The 27,792-nt window shown below is 44.0% G+C and overlaps 1 pseudogene; it reads left to right on the forward strand.

Annotated features, from left to right (window-relative positions):
- The window catches only part of LOC141258834 (cytochrome P450 2K6-like), a 228,435-nt pseudogene that overhangs the window by 174,571 nt on the left and 26,072 nt on the right, over positions 1-27,792 (forward strand).

Genomic DNA, 27,792 nt, shown 5'->3' on the forward strand with positions numbered 1-27,792 from the left:
GCTCTTTCACAGCTGACCACAACTCACAAGCAATGTGAGGTTTATCACCTAAGCTTATGAGTTTCAGCACAGCCTGTTGCCGCTTGGCTGAGGCAGTACTGCAGTGCTTCCAGCTTGTAACTGATGTGGTGATATCTGAGATGGAGGCTCAACATGAGGAGGAGGAGGAGGAGGATGCGTAGTAACTGTACACTGTGGGGGCAACTGTGACTGACATAGGGAATGCAATCCTCGGTGGGGGGAGGATGTGTTCCGTCCCAATGTCCAACTGGGTCCCGGCTTCCACTATGCTTACCCAGTGTGCCATCAGGGAGATGTACCGTCCCTGGCCACAAGCACTTGTCCACGTGTCCGTTGTCAGGTGGACTCTCCCAGTAACTGCCTTGTTGAGTGCACGGCAGATGTTTTGGGACATGTGCTTGTGTAGTGGCGGGGATGGCACAACGGGAAAAAGTGTCGGCTGGGGACCGAGTACCAAGGGACGGCCACCGCCATAAGGTTGGGGAAGGATTCCTAAATGGCAGCATTTTCAACGCAAGCAGTCGTGAAATGTGCGAAAGTGCGAATTTAGGACTGTGGCCTGTGGGGCATTGGCTGCGAATTTGAGCTTTCGTTCAAAGGTCTGGGATATGAACAATTGAAAGCTGCGGTGGGACGTGGACGTTGATGCTGTTTCTTGAGAAACTGCCATAACAAGAGAAGACTAAGAGGAGGGGGCATCTTTGAATGCAGCATGGACAGGGGATTGCCTTGCATGCACAACAGGGGGTTCTATTGCACGCACAACAGCGGAAGAAGCAGTGGTGACACCCGCTGAGACTGGTTGTGGACCCTGGGGTTTGCCCCATAAAGTCGGGTGCTTTGCTGCCATGTGCCTGATCATGCTGGTGGTGGTCAGGCTGGTAGTTTTGTCACCCCTGCTGATGCTGGCATGGCAGGTGGTACAAATGGCCTTTAAAGAAATTCCAGACTCTGGAAGACCTACCGGTTGTACTGGCAACGTCCCTCGTGTTGGTGTTACGGGAAACTGTTGCCCGCCTTCTGTGTGCGGTCACCACATTGCTTCTTCCTGCCTGTTGGGGTACTCTGCCTCCCTCCCCCTGTGTGCTGCTGGCCTCGCTCTGCGTGTCCTCCTGCCATGTTGGGTCAGTTACTAGATCATCCACCACCTCCTCCTCTTCCAATTGCGCACCACGATCCTCCTCCTCACTTCGTGGCAATTGTGTCTCATCATCGTCCATCTCTTGTGACAAATTGCCAGCGTCGACTTCCTATGGCCGTGGCTGTTCAAATATTTGGGCATCGCTACATGGGATCTACTCTTCCACCAATTCAAGCGGAACATGCGAGGGGCACAAATATGGAAATGGGCCAGTGAACAGCACTTCAGAGTGTCCAAGTGTGGGATCAGTTGCTGTCTGACGACACACGGCAAGGTGGGAGGAAGGAGCATCAGGGTGAGTAAGAGTATGCGGTCGAGACTCATGGCTACTAAAACTTGACCGTGTGGAAGACAGACCGGAGGTGGTGGTGCCCAGGTAACTGGAAGTATTATCTGCTATCCAATTAATAACCTGTTCACACTGATCAGTTCGCAATACAGGTGTTGTAGTGTGCTTCCCTAGTAATTCGGTCAAGAAGTGGGAACGAGAAGATGTGGCTGTTGGTTGTGCATTTTTTCACCTTGGCCACTCTACATGCACTATCACCAGAAAGCCCAGTTCCACGTCCCTTGCCAAGCGCCTTGCCCATTGTAAATTATGTAAAATAGCTCACACTCGCACTATCAATGGAAAAATGGTAATAAAAAGGAGATAAGAACCGTGGAAGAGGAAAACCACAGTTCTATTTGTCTGGCCTACACCAGAATCTTTTAAACAGATATATTTTTGACTGAACAGACAGGGAGACACTATTACTGTTTTTTTTTACGCAAAACAGGCCAAAAGCTGGATAATACAGAGATTTGAACCGTGGAACTGCAAAACCACAGTTATAGTTATGTGGCGTACACCACACTTTTTTAAACAGATATATTGGTGTCTGACCATTCAGGGAGACACTATTACAGGGTTTTTTTACGGCAAAAAAATGCCAAAAACAGGATAATGCAGAGATTTGACCCGTGGAACTGCAAAACCACAGTTCTATTTTTCTGGCCTACACCAGACTCTTTTAAACAGATATATTGGTGTCTGACCAGTCAGGGAGACACTATTACAGATTTTATTACGGCAAAAAATGTCAAAAACAGGATAATACAGAGATATGACCAGTGTAACTGCAAAACCACAGTTCTATTTTTCTGGCCTACACCAGACTCTTTTAAACAGATATATTGGTGTCTGAACAGTCACAGACACACTCAATTTTTTGGGGGGGGTAAAAAAAATACCAAAAGGTTAATAAGACTCGTATTTGGACAGTCTGACTGAGGAAAAAAAAAATACAGGATTTAGATGAAAAAAAAAAAAATTTCCTGGCCCCTGAGACCGGGGTGATAAGTCTAGCAATTTGACCAACAGGAGCACACAGGACTGTATTGCAGAGTTTGCTGGTATAACCACTGCGTCTCCTATACAGCCTGCCAGCCTGCCTGATATCTGGGATGGATATTAGTCCTGAGAAGGACTGTTTGTTTGATTTTGCAGGCTTTAGAGACCCTACACTACCTATTTTGCACTATATCTCTCTCCATATCTCAGCAGCACTCTCCATACACCGTCTGATCCGGAGCGACTGTGTCCAAGATGGCGGCGCCCGGTTTTAAATACTCGAGGTGACGCTGTGTGGCCAGCCAATCACTGTAATGCCCACAAACAACATGGCTGCGGCATTACAGTGACTGGCTGGCAATCCCTGCATGTTCATTGGCTCTGTAAAGAGCGCCAAACGTGCAGGGCGGAGATCTGAGCTCCGGCCCGAGTAACCCGGAAATGCTCGGTGCTCGCCGAACATCCCGACTAGCGTGATGCTTGGGTGACTAACGAGCAGTGTCGAGCATGCTCGCTCAACACTACATATAACCAAATAGAACTCTTAGGTCTCTTCAACTGAGTTAATAGTTCAGTGGTTAGTGCACTGGTTTCTTGACACAGAATTTTGGGTTCAAGTCCCATCATCCAACAGTGACTTTTTTTTATTATTATTATTACAATTGTAAAAGTCACTTGTCAAAATCACTCGTCATGATCACTCGTTAGAATCACTTGTCAGAATCACTTATCAAAATCCGTTCTCAGACAGGGTATTTAGCCTCAAAGTGACAACATTCTGATGTTCGATTTTGATATCTGATCATGTCCTAAAATGGACACTGTATTTTTGAAATATAGGACATATTAGGCTGCTATTGGGAACTGCTTGACTCTTTCACACCAACATCCATGGGAAAAACATTTAAACTCCATGCACATGTTATTATTGGTAACATTTGAGCACCAGACGTGTGTCCTGCGAAGCAACAGTGCTAACTACTGAGTTACTGTACACCACTGATTGGATAGTGTTAGTGAAGGGACACAAGCACAACCCCACCTGGAAACACCCGATTAAAGAGAGTATGCTCTGTGGGTATTGTCATACATGCTGAAATATGTTTCTTCCAAGGTGGTTCTTGTATGCAGAATATAGTTGATAAAAATTTACATTTCTCTATTTCTGTCTCTTGAAATTGAGCCATTGCCTGTATGTGTGAGGTGACCCATTGCTCAAAAAGGTTAAATATACAGAGGATAATTGCACTCCTTAGTAGAGATGAGCAAACCTGTGGATGATCGGTTCGCTGGGTTGGATGAACATACAGTAAAAAGTTTGGTTCGGAACCAAACTTGACCCCTGATCCGGACCCAATAGAAGTCAATAGGGACCCGAACTTCAGTGCTTTAAAATGACTGTAAAATGGTCATAGTCAGGGCTAGCAGGCTGCAAAGGGAAGCTTAATGGGGGCAAAAGCAGGACAATTGCCCTGCAAACAAATGTGAATAGTAAAATGCCTTAAGGGGGTTCTGTCACCATAACAATCATGATAAAAGTAAATGAATAACATAAAAATGTTATCAGTACCCTCACAGAGACTGAGGCTAGCTACTTCCAGTCCAGCCCAGTACAGTAAAATACACACCTGATGTAACCTTAGTTCACAGCCTCCAGGTGTTCGAGCAGCTGAAAACTCCAGTAACCTTAAAATGTCCCTTAAAGTTTCCCACAAGGTTTCCGGGACTCGCAACAGTCGGGAAAACCGGTGACTCTGAACTCTGGTAAAGGTTTCCTGAGTTCAAGCCACCGGGTCTCACGGTAGGTACTGTGCCGGCTGGTGAATACTTCCATCATCATACTCCTGTTCATGCTGCTGTCAGTGAGAGCAAGCGTATGATGATAAGAATAGTAGTCTCATCATACGACCCCTATGACCGGCGGTAACCTTTTCACCACTGGTCAGAGCTGCTGGCTCACACTATTATCTTCATTACAGCATGGGAACTGCAGCGCTTTGACCTGCGGTAATAAACTTAGCGCCGATCAGAGCCGCTGTTTCTCACGCTGTCACACAGACGACAGCGTGGAAAACACCCAATGATTGGGCTGCCGAACCTAAACAAGAAACTGGAAATACAGTAAAATTCCAAGTTCAGAATCCAATAACAGACACTAGGTGTTCAGTACGGACCCCGAACTATACTGTTCGGGTTCACTCATCCCTTGTCTTGATGTGACCATTGCAGCCTTGCAACTATGATTAGTGGCCATGGCTCAGAGCCAGCACTGGACCAGATGTGGGTAAATAAAGCTTTGTTTACTATTTTTAAAAGGGAAAAGCCAGTGATTGCAAACAATAAAATCTATAATCCTGGAGAACCACTTTTAAAATGGAGCGCCATCAAAGTTGAACCTGTCCTCTCATTTCATTGCCCCACAGTTGATGGAGCCAAGTGCACAAGTTATTACATGCATGTTGGACTCTTGCAGCCTAGGCATTGGGATTTTGAGAAAGACATTGGCATTACAGCTGTCACAGATCATGGCATCTGTTTTTATGAACTCCTGCACTTGTTAGAAGCACTTCCCCATTTTATTAATCACTGGAGATTTTTTCCTTGCCAGCAATGCAAGGGTAATCTGTTCAGTTGAATCTCTTAGAGCTTTCCTATTTGGATTGTCTCAACTGTTCAGTGTTGGTCACTCCCCTCTGCTATATATGCTCGCCCCTGGTACTTATGAGTTGCCAGTGTTAGTTCTTACTATGAGGAGTGGAGCTGGAGGTTTAACTATGGTTGGAGTTGATGTTTGTAGTTTTGTAAAGGAGACTGTTGCTTGGAGTAGTTTTAAGTTCACATCCCCCTCTCCAATTTGGTTTCTCCTACCTTTATCTCCCCTGTGTTTCACTCTGTTGTTTGATGTATGTATTTTGCATGATTGTAATTTTAATTTATTCCAGTCTGTCTTTCCCTTGTTTTTATGGTTAGTGCATTACAATACACTTAAGCTCCCTACCTCCTTGGGGGGGCAGAGGGGGGCAGGTAAGGGTTAATTTAGGAGCTTTGTAGGGGCATATCCACCTTCTGGAGTAATCCGGGGTACATAAATAGACCAGGGCTCCCCTAGATCTAGGAACCTGGTTAGTGCCCACAGTCCTAAAATACTGAGTGACAACAGCCATAAGGAATCATAGATGAAGGGAGAGGCATACCGGAAGTAGATTGTATTGAAAGATAACTTCCCAGACACCCATAATCATTTGCAACTGTGTCACTTTGGAGCAATCTAGGTGAATACTACTGCAGAATGTGGCAGGACGACTCACTCTGACGCTTCCGGAAGTATACTCAGGAACTCAGGTTTTCTCTGCAGGCTTTATTGTAAGGCATAAAGCCATGCAGCTCTATCAAAATAAACACGGCCTTACTGGCAAAACAACAAAACAAAAGATAAATGATAGCACAGTCAATATGTGTGTGTGCAATTCGCCCACACTGGTAATAGCCTGGCCTTCAGCTCCTTCCTGAGCCAGTCTGGAGACCTTGCCTCTCCAAACACAACAACCAAAAAAAAAAATGGTGACTGAGCATTTAAACTTTGCTCAACTACACCCTGGAGGTATGGGGAATGACTTCCCTCCCATCTCTATGTCATTACCATATAACCACACCCTCTAAGTGAGCTAACACCCTAGCATATAACATGCTATCAGAAAGATTTTTGGTTTCAGTTTACACAAGCTAGCAACCTGCGTGACACATACATCCCCTCATATACCATACCAGTGACTTGGTCACAAGAGATACAGGCTTAAAAACTCCTTGTAAGGACGCACATCTAATGTTGCTCTTTTTACATAAAATTGTGTGTGTGACACTTGGCTGCAACTTTACATTCTATTAAAATTGCTGGTCACCAGTAGAGATGAGCGAACCCAAACCCCAAAAAGTTCGGGGTTCATACTGGACACCCTGTGTCCTGTGCTGAAATCCGAACATGGACTTCTCACAGAGGTCCATTTTAGTGTTCGTAAATATGATGCTGAATAAAACTTGTTGAAAGTCTGCAGTGCTTTTCTGCTGTGGGCACTTCCGCAGCCATCACAACCATGCCGAGTATTGGCATGGCTGTAATTGGCAAGCGTACCACGTGACATGATCCATTTAACTGTCGAATTACAGGTGGTGCCACCATTCTGCTCTTTCTAGTGTAGGCACAAGATGAAGCTTGAGTGAGGGACAGTGTTAGGTTCTGTGGGGGTACTCTACAAAACAGCCTCTTTGGGGGTACTCTGCAAAACAGCCTTATTAGGGGTACTTTGAAAACAGCCTTTGGGGGTACTCTGTAAAACAGCCTATGTGAGTGTACTCTGCAAAACCGCCTCTGTGGGGTTACTCTGCAAAACCACCTATTTAGGGGTACTCTGAAAATGGCCTCTGTGAATATACTCTGCAAAACATGCTTTTTGGGTGTACTCTGCAAAACAGCCTCTGTGGGTGTACTTTGAAAACATCCTCTGTGGGGGTACTCAGGAAAACGTCCTCTGTGGGGATACTATGCAAAACGGTGTTGTTGGAGGTACTCTGCAAAACAGCTTCTGAGGGTGTACTTTGCAAAGCAGGCTCTTTGGAAGTACTATATATAGGCCCTGTAATACTCTGCATTTTGGAGGGGTACAAAGAATGAGGAGAGCATCAAATAGGAGATGTGTTCATGGTGCTGTTGGTGGTGGTGTAGCTGATGCAGGTATAGGTTTTGGTCGATCTGTGCCTGCTATACACCCAAATGAAACACCTTCCTCTGGTGCACGCAGGCAACAGGACCTTCTGTGTAATTTCGTAGGACCAAGTACTGCTGAATGAATGGTGAGACCAGAACAAGTAGAGGTGGTTTTAGATTGGATGGCTGAGAGTGCTTCCAATATCTTTGGTTTGTCTTCCACCCGGTCGCCTGCTGAAATCTCAGATTTTCTCCTGCAGCCGATGAGCATCAGTCTTCCACCTCATCCCCTTTCAAATCAGGCAAGCAGTCTGAGCCCCAAGTCATGCAGCAATCACTTCTGCTTTTTGATGCCTCTGCTGGCTGTGGTTCTGTGGGCCATTCACCTGACCCTGCCCCACAAGTGGAATATTTTGAATGCACTGATTCCCAACCACTTGTGCTGTTTGATGATGAGTACATGGGAGGGGTAATGCAAATGGTCAGTGGACCACCACAGCACATCTCTGATGATGAAGACAAAACAAATGTGCAAACTGCTGTGGCTTTCTGCAGTGTGGAGACTGGCAAAGAGGGTTAGGGATAAGGGGTGGGTTGGAGATGATGCGGTGGTTGATGAGGTCCTAGACCCATCATGGTGTCAAGGCCATCCGAGTGACATGGCCTGTTTGGAGGAAGAGTTGGTGGTCAAGATGCCCCAGCTGCACAGCAAAAGAGGGAGCAGAGTGCAAAAGCACCGCCACTGCACACTGCTCCAACGAATTGAGCACACCAAAGCCAGCTTAAAGGAGCTCCCTGGCGAGGCATTTCTTCAGGCAATGTGCTCAGAGCCTGAAGTGAGGCATAATGTTTAACCTGAGCTCGATATACATGATGAGGCATCAGAATGCAAAGCACGAGCTCTAGTGGAGTACATACCTAAAAAAAACCGGAAAGATCTGAGGCTCCTCCTGCTCCCTTTTCTACTGCAGTCTCAGTGTTTTCCTCCCTCTCCTGAGCAACAGAGCCACCTGGCTTCCCGCAAAGAGAGGATGTAACAACTTCACCACCAGCAGTGTTACCGAGCATCTCCACACAGTCCCATGGAAGTGTTAACCTGTCCATCCCCCAAACACTGGAGAGAAAGAGGAAGTACCCCCCCATCCACCAATGCTGGTTCTGAATGCCAGCATTTCAAAATTCCTGGCCTTTGAAATGCTGCCATTCTAGCTGATGAAGACAGGCAGCGTAAGTGCGAACGAAAGAAAGTGTGTGACTTGTTTTTCAGTGAAGAGATATTGGGAATCCTGCAGAAAATACCTGTGTGAATTGCGGTGAATGCTGCATTGTGACCTGCTGAGTGCTTTTCTACCTGTTAGATTTATTGGTCTTTTTAAAACCTATTTTCTCACTACAGTTTTAGTTTCTTAGTTTACTGCCTGTGTATTTAAGGGTTAACTACATTGCACTAAAATCCTGAGGTGTAGCTTTACTCACAAGGGGTTAATTAAGGGGAAGGGGTCATAATTAAGGGTTTATAAGGTGCAGCTGGTTGGGCATCCAGTCCTTTGGAAGTGCATTGAGGTGAAGGGTGCATTGCTGGAAAAGGGAAAAAAAAAAAAACTCTTTAAATCTCTTAGTTTGTGAATGTGAACGAGCTGAGTGTGTCCGGAGCGTAAGTGCGAACGAAAGTAAGTGTGTGACTTGTTTTTCAGTGACTTTGGATTCAGGGAGTTTGAAAGGGAGGACTTTGGACTGAATTGCTGTCTGTATTTCATTAATTCTTTACTTTTCTTTTACTTAACATTCTGTCTATTGCAATCCCCATTAGGAAATGAGCTGCATTATTGACAATGCTATCCAGTGTACATCTTGCCACATGTATGCAATCTTTGAATAGCCGGTCGGGGTTGCATACTGCTGCGCGAGATGTGTGCACGTTGTGCATTTGGAAGCCCAGATACTGGATCTAAATGAGCAGCTGGCAACACTGAGATCCATTGACAACATGAAAAGGAGTCTGCTGCTCACTGAGCAGCAGCTCACTGGGGTAGATGAGGGGGAGGGTGGTAGTCGGGAGCTGCAGGACAGTGAGGTCGCTAGTTTGGTGACAGAAGGGGTGGTAGAGGGAAGAGTGCCAGGGAGGCTAGTCCTGATCTGGCACACCCCAATAAGTTTGCAAAGTTGGCAGATGAGGGGGGGTGACGGTACAGGGGTAGCACTACTGCAGCAAGGCATGTCCCCTGAAAGCCGGAGGAGTGTCAGCTCCAGGAAAGAGGGAAATAGGAGAGTAGGGCAGGCCAGGCAGGTGCTGGTAGTGGGGGACTCAATTATTAGGGGAACAGATAGGGCAATCTGTCACAAAGACAGGGATCGGGGTAGAAAAACAACCTGGCACTCAGAAGACTCATGGGTTCTTTAGTGATTTTTAATAAAGTAATGTAGTAAATAACAAATAAACAGACGTTTCGGTCACAATAGACCTTCATCGGTGTACTACAAAAGCAAAAAAATATAATAGTGAGTACCACATAGAAATATGCAATTCATATAACATAGGTTTGACAGAATGAGATCAAAATTCAATTGGTCATGGATAATGTACATACAGAAAATACAACATCGGGAAAAAATAATAATATAGTAGAGGATCTGGGGAAAGGGGATGGGAAGGAGAACTAGGTTAGGAGGGAAAGGGAAAAATAAAAAGTGACATACCGGTTTTATTAAAGGCGTGATGCATTTGGGCCGCTGTCTGTAGAAATTTGTAAACTAAGGGAACACATATAAAAAATTTTTTTAGAGGTCTAGAACAATGTAAGATGTGTGATGACACTTAGTATAATCGGTGGCTATGAGGTTAGAGATACCCCGATAGGTGCTATGGGATGAAGAACAATGAAGAGCACATAAAGTGTGAGGGCAGGGGATGAAAAAAACGTACCCGTTGCTTGCGGTAGGTACTTAAAGGTAATGGCCTGGTCGGTGCCATAGGCTGTATAGAGGATGGAGTAAATAAATTAATATCTATGGGATATAGGGGCATTAAGTATAGTAGGAGCCAAAAAAGAAAAAAGAAAAACATACCCGTAGGAGAAAATGAATAACCAGAGGCAGTAGCCCGCTAGGAAGTTGTATGCTAAGGGAAAGAAAAAGGGCACATTAAATGAAGCCCCAATAAGTATTAAGGATAAGGGGACCAGTGTAGGAAGCGTACCTGAATTGTAAAGGACGCAGGACGCGGTATCCACCGTTTGTCCAGAAGCATGTGGCAGGATAAGGCACCAGGGGGCTTTAAATAGGGGATAGGAGGGGTGAAAGGTTGTAATAGGAACCAATCATTGGTGGTAGTGGTGTGGGAACGCGCTTTACTAGCTTCTGGGATAGGACCTGAAAACCGGAAGTAGCGTCAAATGACGTTATTCAGGTCCTGTAAGGAAAAAAACGGTCACGTGACCGGAAGTGACGTGTGTATGCATTCCACACAGTGTTCTATGCGTTCCACTGAAAGAGGGGAGCGCTGTAATACTTCTGACAGTGCTGTAGAGCAGAGGAGGCCCACTAATAGATGTGTGGTTGCGTTCCACACAGGTACCATGCGTTCCACAAAGACAGGGATCGCCGAACAGTGTGCTGCCTACCTGGCGCTCGAGTCCGGTACATCGCTGATTGGGTTGACAGATTACTGGGAGGCGCTGGTGAGGACCCAGTGGTCATGGTGCACATTGGCACAAATGACAAAGTTAAAGGTAGGTGGAAGGTCCTTAAAGATGATTTCAGGGAATTAGGCTGCAAGCTGAAAGCAAGGACCTCCAAAGTGGTATTCTCTGAAATACTACCGGTACTACGTGCCACGCCAGAGAGGCAACGGGAGATTAGGGAGATAAATAAGTGGCTCAAGAAGTGGTGTAGGAAGGAGGGATTTGGGTTCCTGGAGAACTGGGCCGACTTCTCCGTTGGCTACAGACTCTACGCTAGGGACCGGCTGCACCTTAATGGGGAGGGTGCAGCTGTGCTGGGGGAGAAAATGGCTAGAAGGTTGGAGGAGTGTTTAAACTAGGGATTGGGGGGGAGGATATTCATTTCATAGGTGGGGAAGATAGTGCAGATAGTGACCTGGGCACAAATAAAGAAATTGGGGGTGGGGTTAGAACAGTCAATAAAGTAAGAAGGAATAGAGGTACAGAGAGATACATAAAATGCATGTACACTAATGCCAGAAGCCTCACCAACAAAATGGAGGAATTAGAATTAATTTTGTTGGAAAATAATTATGACATGGTAGGGATATCTGAGATGTGGCTGGACGAGAACCATGACTGGGCAGTTAATTTACAGGGCTATAGTCTGTTCAGAAATGACCGTACAAACAAGCGAGGGGGGGGGGTGTGTTTACAGTGCTGGCCAAAAGTATTGGCACCCCTGCAATTCTGTCAGATAATACTCAGTTTCTTCCAGAAAATGATTGCAATCACAAATTCTTTGGTATTATTCTCTTCATTTAATTTGTCTTCAATGAAAAAAACACAAAAAGAATTGTCCTAAAGCCAAATTGAATATAATTCCACACCAAACCTAAAAAAGGGGGTGGACAAAAGTATTGGCACCCTTTGAAAAATCATGTGATGCTTCTCCAATTCGTGTAATTAACAGCACCTGTAACTTACCTGTGGCACCTAACAGGTGTTGGCAATAACTAAATCACACTTGCAGCCAGTTAACATGGATTAAAGTTGACTCAACCTCTGTCCTGTGTCCTTGTGTGTACCACATTGAGCATGGAGAAAAGAAAGAAGACCAAAGAACTGTCTGAGGACTTGAGAAACCAAATTGTGAGGAAGCATGAGCAATCTCAAGGCTACAAGTCCATCTCCAAAGACCTGAATGTTCCTGTGTCTTCCGTGCGCAGTGTCATCAAGAAGTTTAAAGCCCATTGCACTGTGGCTAACCTCCCTAGATGTGGACGGAAAATAAAAATTGACGAGAGATTTCAATGCAAGATTGTGCGGATGGTGGATAAAGAACTTCGACTAACATCCAAACAAGTTCAAGCTGCCCTGCAGTCCAAGGGTACAACAGTGTCAACCCGTACTATCCGTCGACGTCTGAATGAAAAGGGACTGCATGATAGGATACCCAGGAAGACTCCACTTCTTACCCCAAGACATGAAAAAACCAGGCTGGAGTTTGCCAAAACTTACCTGAGAAAGCCTAAAACATTTTGGAAGAATATTCTCTGGTCAGATGAGACAAAAGTAGATCTTTTTGGGAAAAAGTATCAACATGGAGTATACAGGAAAATGAAAAAGGCATTCAAAGAAAAGAACACGGTCCCTATAGTCAAACATGGCGGAGGTTCCCTGATGTTTTGAGGTTGCTTTGCTGCCTCTGGCACTGGACTGCTTGACCGTGTGCATGGCATTATGAAGTCTGAAGACTACCAACAAATTTTGCAGCATAATGTAGGGCCCAGTGTGAGCTGGGTCTCCCTCAGAGGTCATGGGTCTTCCAGCAGGACAATGACCAAAACACACTTCCAAAAGCACTATAAAATGGTTTGAAAGAAAGCACTGGAGACTTCTAAGGTGGCCAGCAATGAGTCCAGACCTAAATCCCTTAGAACACCTGTGGAGAGATCTCAAAATGGCAGTTTGGAGAAGGCACCCTTCAAATATCAGGGACCTGGAGCAGTTTGCCAAAGAAGAATGGTCTACAATTTCAGCAGAGCATTATAAGAAACTCATTGATGGTTACCGGAAGCGGTTGTTCGTAGTTATTTTGGCTAAAGGTTCTTCAACCAAGTATTAGGCTGAGGGTGCCAATACTTTTGTCCGGCCCTTTTTTGGAGTTTTGTGTGAAATGATAAATGATTTGATTTTTGCTTCATTATCTTTTGTGTTTTTTCCTTGCAAGCAAATTAAATGAAGAGAATAATACCAAAGAATTTGTGATTGCAACCATTTTCAGGAAGAAACTAAGTATTATCTGACAATCGCAGGGGTGCCAATACTTTTGGCCAGCACTGTATATGTAAAATCATCTTTAAAACCTGTCTTGCGGGAGGATATATGTGAATCTAATGAAAATGTAGAGTCCCTGTGGGTGGAGATAAGGGGAGGGGGAAAAAATAAAAAATTACTGATAGGGGTTTGTTATAAGTCTCCAAAAATAATGAAAGTAGCGGAGAGTATCCTCGTAAAGCAAATAGATGAAGCAGCAACTCAAGGAGAAGTCATTTTTATGGGAGACTTCAACTACCCTGAAATACATTGGGGGACAGAAACATGTAGTTCAAGTAAAGGTAATAGATTTTTGACAACTATGAGAGACAATTACCTTTCACAACTGGTTCAGGACCCAACAAGAAGGGGGGCACTGCTAGACCTAATATTAACCAATAGGCCAGACCGCATATCAAATATACGAGTTGGGGGTCACTTGGGTAATAGTGATCACAAAATAATATGTTTTCATGTAACCTTTAATAAGATGTGTAGTAGAGGGGTTACATGGACACTAAACTTCAGGAAGGCAAATTTCCAACGGTTAAGAGATGATCTTAGTGCAATAAACTGGGACGATATCCTGAGACATAAAGCTACACAATGCAAATGGGAGACATTTATTAGCATCCTGAATAGGACCTGTGCACAATATATACCCTTTGGGAATAAACATGCTAGAAATAGGAGGAAACCACTGTGGCTAAATAGAGCTGTAAGGGGCGCAATAAGTGACAAAAAGAAAGAATTTAGAGAACTAAAGCAAGTAGGTAGTGATGAGGCATTAAATAAATATAGAAAATTAAATAAATTATGTAAAAAACAAATCAAGGCAGCAAAGATTGAGGCAGAGAGAATCATTGCCAGAGAAAGTAAAAATAACCCCAAAATATTCTTTAACTACATAAATAGTAAAAAACTAAAAAATGATAGTGTTGGCCCCCTTAAAAATAGTCTGGGTGAAATGGTGGATGAGGATGAGGAAAAAGCCACTATGCTAAATGATTTTTTTTCAACCGTGTTTACACAAGAAAATCGCATGACAGAAAACATGATTAGTGATAACAAAAATTCTCCATTAAATGTCACTTGCTTAACCCAGCAGGAAGTACGGCGGCGTCTAAAAATCACTAAAGTTGACATATCCCTGGGCCCGGATTGGATACACCCGCGAATACTGCAGGAATTAAGTAATGTCATAGATAGACCATTATTTTTAATCTTTTAAGATTCCATAATAACAGGGTCTGTACCACAAGACTGGCATACAGCAAATGTGGTGCCTATATTCAAAAAGGGGCCAAAAACTAAACTTGGAAATTATAGGCCGGTAAGCTTAACCTCTACTGTGGGTAAAATCCTGGAGGGTTTCCTAAGAGATGCTATAATACAGTATCTGAAGAAGAATAACCTCATGACCCAATATCAACATGGGTTTACAAGGGACCGTTCCTGTCAAACTAATCTGATCAGTTTTTATGAGGAGGCAAGTTCTGGACTGGACCAAGGAAATGCAGTGGATGTTGTGTATATGGACTTTTCAAATGCTTTTGATACGGTTCCACACAAAGGTTGATACATAAAATGAGAACAATGGGGATAGGGGAAAATATATGTATGTGGGTTAAGAATTGGCTCAGTGACAGGAAACAAAGGGTGGTTATTAATGGAAAACACTCAGACTGGGTCTCAGTTAACAGTGGGGTACCACAGGGGTCAGTATTGGGCCCCCTTCTTTTTAACATATTGATTAATGACCTTGTAGGGGGCATGCAGAGTAATATTTCAATATTTGCAGATGACACTAAACTCTGCAGGGTAATCACTACAGAGGAGGACAATTTTATATTACAGGAGGATCTATGTAAACTAGAAGCTTGGGCTGATAAATGGCAAATGAGCTTTAATGGGGATAAATGTAAGGTAATGCACTTGGGCAGAGGAAATAAAATGTATAATTATATGCTTAATTGTAAATCACTGGGCAAAACTGTAACTGAAAAAGATCTGGGTGTATTGGTGGACGACAAGCTCACGTTTAGTGGCCAGTGTCAGGCTGCTGCTGCAAAGGCAAATAAAATAATGGGATGCATTTAAAGAGGCATAGATGCTCATGAGGAGAACATAATTTTACCTCTATACAAGTCATTAGTGCGACCACACTTAGAATACTGTGTACAGTTCTGGTCTCCTGTGTATAAGAAAGACATAGCTGAACTAGAGCGGGTGCAGAGAAGAGCGACCAAGGTTATTAGAGAACTGGGGGGTCTGCAATACCAAGACAGGTTATTACACTTGGGGTTATTTACTGTGGAAAAAAGAAGGCTTAGGGGTGATCTTATTACTATATACAAGTATATGAGGGGACAGTACAAAGACCTTTCTACTGATCTTTTTACTATGAGGCCTAAGACGGGGACAAGGGGGCATCTTCTACGTCTGGAGGAAAGAAGGTTTAATCATAATCACAGACTGGGATTCTTTACGGTAAGATCAGTGAGACTATGGAACTCTCTTCCGCATGATGTTGTAATGAGTGATTCACTGTTAAAATTTAAGAAGGGCATGAATGCCTTTCTTGAAAAGCATAATATTACAGGTTATAAATACTAGATTCCTTGATAGGGCGTTGATCCAGGGAACTAGTCTGATTGTCGTATGGAGTCGGGAAGGAATTTTTTTCCCCAATGTGGAGCTTAGTGTTTGCCACATGGGTTTTTTTGCCTTCCTCTGGATCAACATGTTAGGCTATGGGTTGAACTAGATGGACTTAGTCTTCCTTCAACCTTAAAAACTATGTTACTATGTTACTATGTTACTATGTTACTTATAAAAAACTTATGGTGGTGGCTGTTCCACAGTACTTGGTTCCCCTCTGCCACTACTTTGCCAAGTTGGTCATGTCTGCCCTGCACGAACATGTTCAGGTGAACAAAATCAGGTGTGCAATGTGCTACACCATCAGTGGCAAGCTCAACATAACCACCGATAGTAAGCAAGGGCAAGGACATTATATCTCCCTAAGTGTCCACTGGGTAAATGAAGTGGCAGCTTAGCCTGAGGCGGAAAGCATTTTTGTGAATGACATACCACCACCAAGAATTGCTGGATGTTTCTCTGTCCATGTTGCTCCTCCTCCTGCTCAGCTTACTCCACAAACTCCTCATCCGGTCAGCATAACACCTGGACCACCAACTTTGGCACAACCAGGGGGGAACAACAGGAAGGTGGTCTGAAAATCATCTATTTGGGGGAAAAATCCCATACCACGAAGGAGCCATGGGCGGGGATCAAACAACTGACCGATGAGTGATTGGTGCTCCTGAACCTCAAGCCCAGCCTGATGGTGTGCAATAACGGCTAAAATCTCATAGCAGATATTGACAGGTCGATATTTTACCGATTTAGGGGCCTTCTTAATGGACATATTCATTTGGGGCTGACCCATGGTGGGCAGGTGCATTGGTGTACATCCAGCTTATGATTCTGTCACTTTATGGGCAGATATCTCTAAGGGCATAATAATATTCTACATTTAATTGGGCATTACCTTTGAAGGTCATATATATGTCATACGTTTATGAATATTATGGAAGAAAAAATATTAAAAATTTGTCTGGTTAAATATATCCCAATGGAAGGACTGAGCTATTATGCACATGTGCACTTTAACTTTTTCTGTCATTTGTAATTGAAATTATGAATATATCATGCTGTATGTAATTGGTCAGTAAAGTTATTTATTTTGGTATACAACTGATTGGGAATATATATAGTTGAAATGCACGTGTGTACTTTATATTTATCCTGTTAGAATCATGGTGATAATACTTCTAATGAAATCAATGTAATTGATAGGAAAATTATGTATTTTTGTCTAATTTTGTAGCCATATGTCTATGGCAATGGTGGCGCATCCATCCCTCTCCACGGATGAAGTTGATAAGAGTTTTTTTTATTACACTTTTCTTCCTTTTCTCACTATCTGGTTTTTATAGTAAAATGGGACCATCCTGAAAGCCTTAAGGCACTATAAAGTTGTTTGGGTTTTACAAATTATTGCCAAAAATTTATTAAAAGCTTTTCTGCAATAGCACAACCTCCTACCGTCATGACTAAAAAGGGTATGAATTTCTCAAGATGGTCTCAAGATGCTTTGTGTGCATTAAACCATTTGAAAGAATGCTTTTCATTAGCTCCTGTATTAATACAGCCTGATGTGTCTCAGCCCTTAAGAGTGGAGGTTGATGCATCTGAGGAGGGTGTGGTAGCCATATTATCTCAGGGTCTGTCTCTTGGTAAGCTGCGTCCATGCGCCTTTTTCTCTAAGAAACTCTCATCAGCTGAACCTAATTATGATATTGGTAATAGGGAATAACTTGCAATTAAACCAGTGTTTCGGGGGTGGCAACACTTTTTAGAGGGAGCTGTCCATCCTGTTACAGTGATTACAGACCATAAAAATCTCCTCTACCTTGCATCTGCAAAACGACTTACACCGAGACAAGCTCATTAGTAGTTGTTTTTCAATAGGTTTCGTTTCTTTGTTATCTTTCGCTCTCATTCTAAAAATATAAAGTCCGATGCCTTATCTAGGAGTTTTTTCTGAGGGGGAATCCTGTGAAGAACCTGTGAATCCTTCAGAAGGGAGTGATGGTGTCGGCACTTTGTACTAATGTGGAGTCTGAGATCGCAAAAGCTCAATATAGTGCACTGTCTGGGTTTCCAAAGAACAAACCATTAAGTTCCCCTGAATCTTCCACTTACAGTCCTGGAAGGACACCATGATTTGGTACTCCCTGGTCATCCTGGGGTTGATCTCATATTGCGTCGCCTTTGGTGGCCTAAAATTCAGGGGGATGTGGTAGCCTGTGTTTCCGCCTGTGTCAACTGTGCACATTCTAAGGTGTCTCATTCTCATCCTACGGGGTATTTGCAGCCTTTGAGTATTCCTACTCCACCATGAACAGACATTTCTATGGACTTTTTATGCTGATAATACGGTAATTTTAGTGAATGATAATTTTTCTAAAATTACACATTTCATCGCCTTGACATCCTTACAAAATGCCAAGACGTTGGCTCAGGTGTTTGTTCAAGAGATTGTTAAACTCTACGGAGTTTCTTCTAACATCGTCTTAGATAGAGATAAGCAGTTTATTGCTAAATTCTGGAGAGCTTTTTGTTCTCGGTTAGGGATTAAGCTATCACATTCATCAACTTTTCATACTCAGTCTAATGGGCAAAGGGAGCATGTTAATCAGAGTATGGAACAGTACTTATGTTGTTTTGCATTTGAAAATCAGGAAGGGTGGTCCTCTTTTCTTTCTCTTGCTGAATTTGCTATTAATAATAGTCATCTACCATAAAACTTAAAGTACCTTTGTTGAAGATAGGACCATGGTATAAAATTGCAGCGGTCATTAATTCTGTTGTTTTCCATCTGGAATCACCTGCATCATTCAAAATTAATAACGTTTTTCACAGGTCTTCTTTGAAAAAATATGCGGTTTTTGAAACCTCTCCTTCCTTACCACCACCACCAGTCATTAGAGTTTCAGGTATCCAAATTATCGATTCTTGTCTCATCCGCCTGCAATATTTTGTTCATTGTCAGGGCTATGGTCCTGTGGAGAGGATTTGGGTACCAGCCTCTGATATACAGTACATGCCGAACGTCAGGTTAGGTCCTGTGACTGTGGGATAGCTGATGTGCAACTATACTGACTCTCAGGTTTCGGCTCACAAATACTGATGTAAAATACTCACCAAATAATCAATGTGTGCACTTGGCTTTTTATTCCACCGCAGTTCTATTTGTCATTTGCAATGTGTTGAGGTCTCCCCAAATTAAAAACAAAAACCAAAAACCCCCCACAAAAACAGTGTTGACTACCTCCTCCTCGTCCGTCTCTTCCACTTGCACCACCACGTTCACCTCCACCTCCTCCTCAACCTCCTATTTTACAGCACTAAAGTTTGGGTCCCCATTGACTCCTATGAAGTTCGGGTTCAAGTTTGATTTGAGCTCTGGTACCAGAACCAAACTTTGGACTACCGTTCGATCGAATCCGATGAACCCAAATATCCATGGGTCCACTCATCCCTAGTCACCAGGAAACATAAATTTTGTTGGTCAGCTTGCAGGAGGAAGTTCTTATGTAGGTGTAGGCTGGGGCAGGGTACAACACTACATGCTGGGTGTAGTGGCTCTAGTTGGTGTCCAAAAATTGAAAAAGAAGTAGAGTCCCAGTTGGACAATATATGGTACAAGAGGTACTAGAAGAACCGTCTCACAAAGTGTAAACAGAGTGGGAATGAATCTAGCCAGAGCTGCGGGCTAGTAAGAGACCTTTATAATAGAAGTACAGCTGAGTAATCTCTTGTGATAAAGATGGACATTGTTCAACCTAAAAAAGCAAATTGTAAAGTCATCCGTCCTCCTGAATGAAGAGAATGTTCAAGTTTTGCATCATCAAGTGGAAAGTAGTGGCTTAGAAACCACAAAGAACAATGTAATAGCTGTTTTCTTGGTCTAGTGCTTAACACCTTCTGCAGCCAGGGCTTGAAGTGGATGCACTGTATGTTTTACTGATGAGTTTGTGCACACAAATATACTACTATATGCAATGACTTTATATGTATTTCCTTCCAGTTGTAAAATGCATTTCCATCCATGATGAGCTGGATTCCTGGGACTCACAAATCTGTCCAACGAAATGTTGCTGAATTACATTCATTTTTTATAGAGGTCTTCACAAAACAAAAGAATAAACTGGATGTCCATGACCAGAATAGTCTTATAGAGTCTTTTCTGCTCAAGCAAAAAGAGGTAAAGTATTAAAATAGATGTTTATTAATACTGGTCGTGTAAGATGTATGGAGAAGGGGCAGACTAAGGCCCTTATTCATTAAGACTGGTATTTTGTATGTTAATGTGGGGCTTGCAGGAATAGGTTGAGCTGAATTTATTAAGAGGTTTTCAACACTTAAGAATTTGGCGTATCTTATTAGTGGCGAGCGCCTCCGTGCGCCTTGCCAGATATGTTACGTTAGTAAGAGAGTAAAAAATTGACCACCTTTGAAAAAATTGACATCCAGACTTGGCTAGGACGTTCCTGCTCTGGCTCCTCCACAGCTCTACTTTTCTTGAAAGAGCAACCTGAAACCGGCATGAAAACGCCAAAATTATTGTGCAACTTCGCATTGTGCAAAAATGATGCGATTTTTCCTTTATTTTTTAAGTATTTTACACTGGTTTTCTGGAGTAAACACATTGATGAATCTGTGCCTAAGAGTGCTTTAGGCCCTAAGAAACCAGCATTCAATTTATAGTACAATTAAACCAATTTTTGAAATGCCGTTGAGGTCAAATTTACACTTTCGAGCAACTGGGACTGTGCTCAGATTGCAATATTTGGCACAACCAGCAGGTCTCCTGACTTGAGCTAACTGACATATATTGCAATGAGGCAGTTAGTTCAGGTTAGGAGTCCCTCAACTGGGTTTGGCCATTGTGCGCCTAGCACCATCCATGTTTTACAGATATGTGAATTTGTTCTAAGGAGCATTATTGTTAGGCATCACTTCAGGTTCTTGTGTAATTCTTTCTTTCTGGTCCTCATCTTGCTGCCTTAGATGAACCCTAGTAACACTTTATTTAGAGCTACGTTGCTGTACAACTTGATGATGTTTCCTGGGTGTGTTCTACAATGTCACAAAGACTTGTTAAAACTAGAGATGAGCGTTGTTCTACTCGAACTGTTCGCCAATCTCAAATTGGAGCTGTTTTGGGCGGTGTTCGAGCCGTTCGGCGAACACGAACGATTTGAGAAAAATTCGGCTGTTCGAGGTTATGTTCGATAACTGTTCGTGCACCAAAATCATAACTGGATTTTTTCTCAGTAATGATGAAAATTAATGTTAATACGCAGTTTGAGTGTACAGCGGGGTGGGGGGTGGGGCAGGGGATGGATCTCTGCAGGAATAGTGAAGATCTACATTTTTTTTTCTCTTTCCCGCATTTGCAGTGGGGAGGTGCAATCTGTCAGCCTATCAGAAGCGCACACACGGAGCGAACTGCTGTTTTTCACACAAGCAAGGGCATGTGTCATTGGCAGTGTATGTCACATGTCCTTGCCCTATAAGACCAAGCCATTTTCCCCGTCGCCACCATTTTCTCACTGCTGCAGCTGCGTGTTAGACGGCACAGCTGTTGCTGTGTGCGCTATACCTTGTTAATTTCAAGCCAATTTTCGCACAAATCTACAGATAGCTTGGGAGTAGGGAATAGTTGTGATTGCAGTCCTTTTAAGGACTAGGTTACAGCATTTCCTACGACTTTTATCAGGCAGGTCTGTGCTCTTAAATAGATAGATTGTGGGAGTAAAGACTAATTGTAATTGCAGTCCTTTTCAGGACTAGGTTACATCAGTTCCTATCAGTTTTTGCCAGGCAGGTCTGTGCCAGTGCTGTGCAAGTTTTTTTCACAGCATTTGGCTGAATCTAGCAAAGCTAATCCTTTTTGGCCTATTGTAGAGTGTGTTAGTCAGTGGAGTAGCCTATCTGTGTTGCAAGATATACCACCTGTGTATAGAATACCAATTTTTTTACTGCACCTAGTGAAGTAAAATCTTTTGGGCATAGCATCATTCTATTAGTCCATCTATACTGACCTCCATCAGGTTGCAAATTGAATATAATTTTTTTCTGCATCTAGCTCTGAAAAAATATTTGGGCTTCTAGCAGTGTGTGGGACTTGTTCTATTAGTCCATCTATACTGACCTCCATCAGGTTGCAAACTGAATATAATTTTTTTCTGCATCTAGCTCTGAAAAAATATTTGGCCTTCTGGCAGTGTGTGGGACTTTCTCTATTAGTCCATCTATACTGACCTCCATCAGGTTGCAAACTGAATATATTTTTTTCTGCATCTACCTCTGAAAAAATATTGGGCTTCTAGCTGTGTGTGGGACTTGTTCTATTAATCCATCTATACAGACCTCCATCAGGTTGCAAACTGAATATAATTTTTTTCTGCATCTAGCTCTGAAAAAATAGTTGGCCTTCTAGCAGTGTGTGGGACTTTCTCTATTAGTCCATCTATACTGACCTCCATCAGGTTGCAAATTAAAAATAATTTTTATCTGCATCTACCTCTGAAAAAATATTTGGGCTTCTAGCTGTGTGTGGGACTTGTTCTATTAGTCTATCTATACTGACCTCCATCAGGTTGCAAACTGAATATAATTTTTTTCTGAATCTAGCTCTGAAAAAATATTTGGCCTTCTAGCAGTGTGTGGGACATTCTCTATTAGTCCATCTATACTGACCTCCATCAGGTTGCAAATTAAAAATAATTTTTTTTCTGCATCTACCTCTGAAAAAATATTGGGCTTCTAGCTGTGTGTGGGACTTGTTCTATTAATCCATCTATACAGACCTCCATCAGGTTGCAAACTGAATATAATTTTTTTCTGCATCTACCTCTGAAAAAATATTTGGGCTTCTAGCTGTGTGTGGGACTTGTTCTATTAGTCCATCTATACTGACCTCCATCAGGTTGCAAACTGAATATATTTTTTTTCTGCTTCTAGCTCTGAAAAAATATTTGGCTTTCTAGCAGTGTGTGGGACTTGTTCTATTAGTCCACCTATACTGACCTCCATCAGGTTGCAAATTAAAAATAATTTTTTGTCTGCATCTAGCTCTGAAAAAATATTTGGCCTTCTAGCAGTGTGTGGGACTTTCTCTATTAGTCCATCTATACTGACCTCCATCAGGTTGGAAACTGAATGTATTTTTTTTCTTTATCTACCTCTGAAAAAATATTTGGGCTTCTAGCTGTGTGTGGGACTTGTTCTATTAGTCCATCTATACTGATCTCCATCAGGTTGCAAATCGAATATAATTTTTTTCTCCATCTAACCCAGCCAATAGTTTTGGCCTAATACCACAGTTTGGCCACTCAGCTCTGCTCGGTTCCCATCCATTGTTTTTTTGTGCAAACAACTCCAGAGTTGTGAATTAGTTAACCACCAAAATGAGTGGAAAAAGGCCTGCTGCTGGTGGAAAGGGGAATAGGCGTGTTGGGAAGGGGAAAAAAGGTTGTGTCCGTGGGGTAGGTGTTAAAGCAACAGTAACATCTGCAGAAGAAAGACCATCTTCCAGCCAAACTAAAATGTTTACTTCTTTTAGCGGACAATGTGATAAGATCCCTTTCTTACGGCCACGCCAATCGCTACAAATTCCAGATGAGGCACAAAAACAGCAGGTGCTTCAACGGATATCAAGTGCTCCTTTAAGTGGGCTCTCCTCCACATCAACTTCAACATCACAAATACTCCAGTCCTCAAAGGTGTCACCCCAATCGCACTTGCTTCCTCACAGCTCCCAAATCTCCAGCTGCCCGTCTGAGTATGAGGTAGAACAGATGGTTGAGTCTGCAGAGCTGTTTACTCATACTATAGCCTGGGAATCAGAGGTCGACTCCAGCGCTTCTGTGAATCCAGACGAGGAAATGATCTGCACTGATGCCCAGAATCTTTGAGTCGGATCCAGGACCAGACGCAGAAGGTTCTGACCATAATGTAGACCCTCATTCCCAAACTGTAACTCCTGTTGGTGGAGACAATGAGGAAGACGATGATGAGACTCAAAAAAATGGTTGGATCGACAACTTTAGTTTTTTGTCAGGGCAGGAACAGGTTGGCTCTGAGGACGACGGGTGTGATAACGCACAGGGTGATGATGATGAGGTTGGAGATCCCACTTACTGTCAACCCACAGTCAGCCAAGAGATGAGGTCAGCAGAGGAGGTGGAGGAAGATGCTAGTGACGACGAGGTCAGGTTGCGCCTTACTGGAGAGAGACGTAGTACTGGAAGCACGTCAACAACTGCATCCTCAAACACAACTCTGCCTCTCACCACAAGTCGTGGTGGCTCTTCAGGTCGCATGGGTGCTAAGCCTTGCATAGCCTGGGCATTTTTTCAGATCGATAAAGATGACCCAACTCGTGTTATCTGTAACATTTGTCAGCAAAAGCTAAGTAGAGGCCAAAAAATACATAGTTTGAGTACTTCATGCATGAACCGGCACATGGACATGAAGCATAAGTTGCAGTGGGAAGCTCAGTGTGCTACAATGCGGTCTAGCCGGCCGGGCCAACCGCCGTCTGCCATATCCGCGGCCTCTTGTGCATCCGCGGCCTCTTCATCCTCTGTGACTGGGGGGACAGCAGTCACACCTGTTTTGGGGCGCAGACCTGCGACCTCTTTACCCGCAACAGCCAGCGTGATTGACAGGTCATCATTTTCTTTGGAGGTGGTAACACCAGCTGGTGTTGAGCGCTGTCCGACATCGATAGCACCACCTTTGGATCAAGGCAACCTAACATGTCCGCCTGCATCTTCCTCACAGACCGGCAGTTTGCCGGGGACACCCTTATCAACCCCGTCTAAGCACAATAGCCAGCCCTCGGTCCCTCAGATGTGGACAAGTAAAAGACCATTTACTCCTAGCCATGAGAAAGCTAAGAGGTTGAATTTCACCATCTGCAAGCTCTTGGCTACAGAAATGCTGCCTTTCCGCCTGGTGGACACAGAGGATTTTCGAGACCTTATGTCCGTCGCAGTGCCCCAGTACCAGATGCCCAGTCGGCACTACTTCTCAAAGAAAGGTGTGCCTGCGCTCCACCAGCATGACGCACACAACATCACCGCTTCTTTGAGAAACTCTGTGTGTGACAGGGTGCATTTCACCACAGACACTTGGACGAGTAGCTATGGACAGGGGCGTTACATGTCGCTGACTGGGCACTGGGTAACTATGGTGACAGCAGGACAAGGGGCTGCTGTCCAAGTCTTGCCGTCCCCACGAGTTGTGCGTCAAAGTTCCTCCACTGCTTCTGCCTCCTCAACCTCCTCTCGGTCTTCCACCTGCACCCAAAGCCTGTCTGGTCATGCCACAAGCTTTCTAACTGCGCAGAAGGGATCCTGCACACCTCCTTACTATGCTGGCAGTAGGGCTCAACGTCATCAGGCGGTTTTTACTTTGAAATGTCTGGGAAATGTGAGTCACACAGCTGAGGAGTTGTGGTCAGCTCTGGAGAACCAATTTCATGAATGGTTGTCTCCACTGGACCTGAAACCAGGGAAGGCCGTGTGCGACAATGCTGCAAACCTGGGTGCGGCCCTTCGCCGGGGCAATGTCACACACGTGCCTTGTATGGCTCACGTGTTGAACCTGGATGTCCAGCAATTTTTAGCCCACTATCCCAGACTAGATGGCCTTCTGCAGAGGGCACGGTCGCTGTGTGCTCACTTCCGCCGTTCGCATCCCGCAGCTCAGCGACTTACATCTCTACAGAAGTCGTTGGGCCTGCCACTTCACCGGCTAAAATGCGATGTGCCTACCCGGTGGAATTCAACTCTGCACATGTAGCAGCGACTGTGGCAGCACCGACAAGCCCTGGTGCAATACGTTCTGACGTATAGCCTGGGCCAACGAGATCCAGAGGTGGGGCAAATCACGCTGGAGGAGTGGTCTCAGATCAGGGACCTATGCACCCTTCTGCACAGTTTTGAAATGGCGACGAAGATGTTTAGTGCTGACGATGCCATTATCAGCATGACTATTCCGGTGATTTACATGCTGGAGCACATGTTAAACAGAATTCGGAGTCAGGTGGTGGCACAAGAGGAGGTGGAGGAAGTAGAGGAGGAGGAGTTGTATGCCGAAGTGCTAACATCTGCAAGGTCCAGACGGTCGGCAGCACCAAGGCGGCAGGCATGTGAGGGTGGGGGAGATGGTTTTACCAGGGGGCATTTTAGCAGCCAAACTAGTGAGGAAGGTGCAGGAGCCCAGGAAGAAGTGGAGGACGAACTGATGGAAGACTCATCAGATGAGGGAGACCTTGATCACATTTCTGTTGTGCGAGGTTGGGAGGAGAGGACAGAGGAAGGAAGCATGATTGTTACCTCGCCACCAACACAACAGGGACTTGGTGCTCCTGGATGCGCAACACACATGAGTGCCTTCTTGCTGCACTACCTGCAACATGACCCTCGAATTGTGAGAATTAGAAATAATCCTGACTACTGGGTTGCCACACTGTTAGATCCCCGGTACAAAAGTAAATTTGCCGAAATTATTCCTGCCATAGAAAGGGATGCACGCATGCAGGAGTATCAGCAGAGACTGTTGCAGAATCTTACATGTGCTTTTCCACAAAACACCAGTGGTGCACGTAGTGAATCTCACAGTTCCAACTTGCCAACCGTGGGACCGTCAAGTGTTCAGCACTCAAACCGTAACAGAACCACAGAATCTGCTGGTAACATCAATTTTGCGGAATCATTTCACCACTTTTTTAGCCCATCCTTTGCAAGGCCACAGGAGACAAGAAGTCTGACACATAGTCAACGCCTAGAGACGATGGTACAGGAGTATCTCCAAGTAAACATTGAAGCCATAACTGTGTCACTGGACCCTTGCTCTTTTTGGGCTTCCAATCTGGATAAATGGCCGGAGCTAGCCACTTACGCCTTGGAGATCTTGTCATGCCCCGCAGCCAGCGTTCTGTCTGAACGTGTGTTCAGCGCTGCTGGTGGTGTGCTGACAGATAAGCGCACGCGGCTCTCCACTGATAATGTAGACAGACTCACGTTCATAAAGATGAACAAATCATGGATCCGAAACGACTTTTCTACCCCTGTGTCATCCTGGGGAGAGTAAAAGCTTGATGATTGGTTAAAATTAGAGATGAGCGTTGTTCTACTCGAACTGTTCGCCAATCTCAAATTCGAGCTGTTTTGGGCGGTGTTCGAGCCGGTCGGCGAACACGAACAATTTGAGAAAAATTCGGCTGTTCGAGGTTATGTTCGATAACTGTTCGTGCACCAAAATCATAACTGGATTTTTTCTCAGTAATGATGAAAATTAATGTTAATACGCAGTTTGAGTGTACAGCGGGGCGGGGGGAGGGGCAGGGGATGGATCTCTGCAGGAACAATGAAGATCTCCATTTTTTTTTCTCTTTCCCGCATTTGCAGTGGGGAGGTGCAATCTGTCAGCCTATCAGCAGCGCACACACGGAGCGAAGTGCTTTTTTTCACACAAGCAAGGGCATGTGTGATTGGCAGTGTATGTCACATGTCCTTGCCCTATAAGACCAAGCCATTTTCCCCGTCGCCACCATTTTCTCACTGCTGCAGCTGCGTGTTAGACGGCACCGCTGTTGCTGTGTGCGCTATACCTTGTTAATTTCAAGCCAATTTTCGCACAAATATACAGATAGCTTGGGAGTAGGGAATAGTTGTTATTGCAGTCCTTTTAAGGACTAGGTTACAGCATTTCCTACGACTTTTATCAGGCAGGTCTGTGCTCTTAAATAGATAGATTGTGGGAGTAAAGACTAATTGTAATTGGAGTCCTTTTCAGGACTAGGTTACATCAGTTCCTATCAGTTTTTGCCAGGCAGGTCTGTGCCAGTGCTGTGCAAGTTTTTTTCACAGCATTTGGCTGAATCTAGCAAAGCTAATCCTTTTTGGCCTATTGCAGAGTGTGTTAGTCAGTGTAGTAGCCTATCTGTGTTGCAAGATATACCACCTGT

Source organism: Phyllobates terribilis, unplaced genomic scaffold (genome assembly GCF_046119375.1).
Source record: "Phyllobates terribilis strain yellow unplaced genomic scaffold, ASM4611937v1 Scaffold_3__8_contigs__length_932513732, whole genome shotgun sequence".
NCBI classification, from domain to species: domain Eukaryota; kingdom Metazoa; phylum Chordata; class Amphibia; order Anura; family Dendrobatidae; genus Phyllobates; species Phyllobates terribilis.